General features: G+C 37.1%; 2 non-coding genes across 2 annotated transcripts; both read right to left on the bottom strand.

Annotated features, from left to right (window-relative positions):
- Positions 1 to 4,030: 4,030 nt before the first annotated feature.
- On the bottom strand, positions 4,031 to 4,103 carry TRNAV-CAC (transfer RNA valine (anticodon CAC)). The gene has a single exon. It is a non-coding gene; the product is annotated as a tRNA-Val (tRNA).
- A 65-nt stretch (positions 4,104 to 4,168) lies between these two features.
- On the bottom strand, positions 4,169 to 4,241 carry TRNAV-CAC (transfer RNA valine (anticodon CAC)). Its single transcript has one exon. It is a non-coding gene; the product is annotated as a tRNA-Val (tRNA).
- Positions 4,242 to 5,302: the final 1,061 nt, after the last annotated feature.

Genomic DNA, 5,302 nt, shown 5'->3' with positions numbered 1-5,302 from the left:
TCAAGTTTAAACAAATCGAATTCAACAAGACCACCAACATCACCTTTAAAACGAATAACGTAAGTGACTTTCAACGGACGGCAGCGTCCAATCTCCCCTACCAAGGGACACCAGCCACCATTGTCCACAGTAAAGGCACTGCAGCCACAAAGGTCGCCTTTAAAACAAATACCGCATTTGACTTTCAACGGACGGCAGCGTCCAATCTCTCCTACCAAGGCACACCCACCACCATTGTCCCCTACCAAGGGATTGCAGCCACCAAGGTCGCCTTTGAAACAAATACCGCCAATCTGCCCTACCAAGGCACAACATTCACCAACCTCCCCTACCAAGGCACACAAGCACCAACCTCCCCTACCAAGGGACACCAGCCACCATCCTCCCCTACCAAGGCACAACAAGCACCAACCTCCCCTACCAAGGCACAACAAGCACCAACCTCCCCTACCAAGGGACACCAGACACCATCCTCCCCTACCAAATCACACCTTCAACCTTCCAAGGGACACCATCAGCTAAAGACGCCCTCTAAAGTAAACCCACCACCAAGGTCGCCTTTGACATTACGATACCAACTACCCAAATCGCCTGCTAAGAAATTTCAGCCCCAAAATTTGAATTTAGCAAATCACCTACGAAAACGCTAAGATTTAATCAGCCACAGACATCTTTGAAGAGACCACCACGTAAGGTTTCGAAGAAGGAGACCAGACGCATGGTGTTACTGTAAGAAAGAAAAGGGCAATGAACTTATTATTGGGTGTGATAGGGATGATTGTGTAATACAGTGGTACCATGCAGCATGTTTGAAAATCGACGTTATCAAAAGTGAAAAATGGTTTTGTCCAGATTGTGGCAAAAGGAACAAACTAGAGAGAAGGGATAATAGGAACTTAAAGAAAAAGAAATGATAAAGTTATTAAAATCTCAAAAAAATAACAAGTTTTTATTCATTTTTATCTGTAACAATTAAAATGGCTAATTTTTTAAATTAATCCACTGGATTTACGGATGAGCATAAATTTGTTAAGGAGCACGCTACAATGGCTATTTTGTCTACTGTTGAAATTTCTTCCTCTGAGACACTGTTCAATAACTCAATTTGGATTTTTGTATGTAAAATTGCAAACCTCTTTCTCATGCAACCAATCACTCTCTCAACATGGATCTTCAGATTAGCTAATTTCCTAGTTTCTTCTACATTATATGGGTCTAGTTCAGTTTTATTTTTAGTAAACGCTGGGATTTTAAGTGATGCACAGTAAAAGCCAACCTCTTCAGCTATGTCAAAGCCTCTTATCAGCTAGAATTAGGTCCCCCGGTAAAGGTTTCTTAAGAATCCCAGAGTTAATAGTTAGCATTTGATCAGGGTCGTCGAGAGACATTGCGGGCCCCGGGAATGGTTATGAGTTGGGCCCCTAGAAAAATTCACCAACTCATTGGGATGGAAAATATGTCGGTGCAGAGCTGCGGGTCTGCCAAATTAAGCACTCCAAGCACTCGCTCAAAGCACTCCAAAACTCTTTTCTCGTAGCAACTTAGGCACTTTTAAGCTCTGTTATCTTCGTTCTGGTTAAAGGTAGAATTCTGATATTTCACTAACTAATAGAACTTATTGGGGCTGACTCTATCGCCAAATTACAAGTTTGTACCAAATATAGTTTACGAAATAACTCAAGTCATATTTTCATTGTTTCGCGCACTGACCGATCATGAACATTCTAAGGTACTTCTAGAAGAGGTAGAATCCTAAAATTCGGGATTTATTTAGTATTTTATATATAAAGTAAGGAAATATTTAAAAATACCGAAATTTTTTCAAATATTTTTCTAGTTATCTTTTTAAAAACTATACCTTTGAAAGGAAGTTAAAACCTAACAAAAACACTAACGTGCAAAAATATCGTAAAAGTTCTGAGATCCTATGTACGAACAAGTTTCATATAAATATTTTTGAATTTTATACACTTTATATAAAACAAAACATATTGCCACTTGGCTATAGCGCAGCAGAAATGAGATAATAATAACAATATTATCATTATTATAAGCAAGTGAAGATATGTGTTATATAACTGTACAAAAACTTATTTAAAACTTGGCTGTGAATGGGATCTCAGAACAGTTTGCGTGAACCGCTCCAAAGCGAAGCTTGACATAGTTTTACAAGTTATTGTTTTTGTACGGATAATTAGTTTATAAGTTCATGTAAGATACTCTTTTGGCTTCCTTAATTATAACTCACAAAATATCAAGTCAGAATTAAGCAACCCATGAAACAAAACTTGAACCTCCGTTTATATTTTACTTTGAGTGATTCATGCTTATTGAGAAAAGGGGAGAAAAAGGGACTAAGAGGAATTTAAGAGAATTCTCAAGTTGGGAAAAAGTCGTTATTGACGTCACACCCCTCCCCCGGAGAAAACAGTGTTAAGGCATTTACATATTTTTGTGTTATTGGGCCTTATCCGGCAGGTGATACAATTGGGCCAATCGCAGCTCCTTTGCTATTGGTTCTAGCAAACGCAGCGGGGTTTTGGATTCCCGGAAAGGGGGACTGGGGAAACGCCCGTGTGGGGCGGCTTACAACCAATCACAAGAGATTCACCTGATGTGAGGAAGCCCTTTACAATCAAGAAATAATTCCTTTTTGACGCGTTTTACATCAGTTGCTCACGTCAATGATTATGGGGGAGTGGGTCGAGTGCTTTTTTCAACGGTCCGCCGACGACTTTACAGTCCCTTTAAACTCAGTTGAAGAAAACAGTTTTTATGTTCTATATTTACATTTCCACAACCATTATCAACTAGAATTAACAAAGGTTGAGACCCGGCCGGGCTCCCGAGAGGTACGGGCCCCGGAAAAATGAACCGAATTGCCCCCCTCTCTCGACGGCCCTGCATTTGATCTCTCACACGTCCCCCCCATCCCTTAGAAATAAAATTAATGGTCCCTTGTGGCGTTATCCCAATTAACAATTATATAAAAACGTCTTGGTTTGGACCAAGGCCGAAAAAACAAACGATATGTGTTAGGTTTATCAATTGACTGAATTTCAGATATTGAATTTTTTTTCTAGTTCTTTTTATCCACTCAATCCTTAATCAATATTTAATTCAATCAACTGATTTTACTGTTAATCGATCTAGTCCCTCTAAATGAATTGAAAAAATTACATATCTACGCTTTTTCAAGAACAATTACATTTTCGAAAACATTTTATCATGAAATTAATTGTTCTTGAAAAAGCGTAGATATGTAATTTTTTCAATTAATTTAGAGAGACTAGATCGATTAACAGTAAAATCAGTTGATTGAATTAAATATTGATTAAGGATTGAGTAGATAAAAAGAACTAGAAAAAAATTTCAATATCTGAACTTCAGTCAATTGATAAACCTCACACATATCGTTTGTTTTTTCGGCCTTGGTCCAAACCAAAACGTTTTTATATAATATCTGTCACTTCAGTCTTAATGTAATTAAATTTTGAATAATTATGTTTGCTTTACCGTCATACATTTGCACTCTAAAATATAACGGTGCATTCAAACACCATATATGCTGTTTTTTCCAGTGCAATAAAAGACATCATTTCTATGATCAATTCACGCCATTTACTAATATTTTTTGCAAGTATTAAGGAAATATAAAGCATTTATGTACCATTTACAGTGGCTTTTAATATCTTTTTAGACAATCTATTGAACTTCTAATATTACTTAGTTTAAAGATTTTAAAAGTAGGGAAAAAGTACGCTACCTATGTCACCTTATTAAACCAAGTGAAGTGAAATAATTGTTAAATATATATTATAACCACTACACCACAGACACGTGGTAAGTCTAAGTTTTCCAAGAGATCTAACTAATTATTATGTCCAATCAAGATGGTTAAAACATGTATCTACCTGGGACTTTCCGCGTGTGAAGCGGACGTGATAACCACTACACCATAGATATGTGGTTATACTGAGTTTTCCAAGAGATCTAGCTAATTCTTTTGCCAATCACGATGGTCAAAACATGTATCTACCAGGGCTCGAACCTGGGACCTTCCGCGTGTGAAGCGGACGTGATAACCACTGCACCATAGATACGTGGTAGTACTGAGTTTTCCAAGAGATCTAGCTAATTCTTATGTCCAATCACGATGGTCAATACATGTATCTACCAGGGCTCGAACCTGGGACCTTCCGCGTGTGAAGCGGACGTGATAACCACCACACTACAGATACGTAGTGACACTGAGTTTTCCAAGAGATCTAGCTAATTATTATGTCCAATCACGATGGTCAAAGCCGTACTTCTGTAATTAAGTAAAATTAACATACTTAGACGTAATTGTTTTGATCAAGCTGGCCGATAGCACACCCTGAATACTTAATTGTTAATTTTAGATAATTCCGAAAAGTATCTTCGCTGTAGTTTTTAAGTTATCGGTGGGGAAAAATCACGAAAAACCCATGTTAATCTCCATAGGAAATTTGCAAAAGCGGGTGAATATTACTTTAACGTTACAAAACGGTATCAAGTCATATCTACAAGAGCCTACCGGCCCTGTAGAATTTGATTGAATTATTGTGCTAATAATTAGACCAGGTTTCTGCTCTACTTAATACACTCGATGGTTTCTCGGTGAACACTTCAAAGCAATTAATTATTACAGCGACTATAAAATATTCTTCCAACGGTAGTTTCAGAAACATCATAAATATATGATAAATGTCTGTTTGATAGAGCTAACCTATGTTTCATAAGTGTTAAAACATACTGTTGAAATTCTGTGAGTTTAGAGCGCTTAAACAAATATGGCTCAACTTGTCGAAATATGGCTAAAAGATAAAGAAAACTTTCTAGTCCACTGAAAAACTTAACCCTATCATCAAAAGACTCGTCGCAAAATGACTTTTTCTTGAGGTTTACTTCTATTATGTTTAATTTAATTTTTTCTGAGGAGAGTCGTCCTTTAACAGACCTTTATTTCTTTGTGGGCTTCTTCTAACTTCAAACTTAGTTTATTCAACTCTGTCTTCAATTTTTGAATTTCAAATCCAGCCCCTTCTAATTCAAATTTATAGAAAATACGAACCATAGTTTGCGTTTCCATGGAATGAGTTTCAACTCTTTCAGTTTGTGTTTCTTGAGTGACACCAAGCTTCTCCGTTTGAATTGCTTCATCAACGCCAACTTTATCAGTTTGAATTTCTTGATTGGTGCAGCCACACTTTTCAGTCTGTATGCATTTATTTGTTCCGATTTTTTCTGTCTGTATTTCTTTATTTATACCCAGGTTTTC

Source organism: Phalangium opilio, unplaced genomic scaffold (assembly GCF_054372755.1).
Source record: "Phalangium opilio isolate 3A_F unplaced genomic scaffold, DU_Popi_V2 ptg000055l_1, whole genome shotgun sequence".
Classification (NCBI taxonomy): domain Eukaryota; kingdom Metazoa; phylum Arthropoda; class Arachnida; order Opiliones; family Phalangiidae; genus Phalangium; species Phalangium opilio.
Note: the sequence above shows the minus strand (reverse complement) of the source record. Positions and strands in the feature narration are given on the sequence as shown.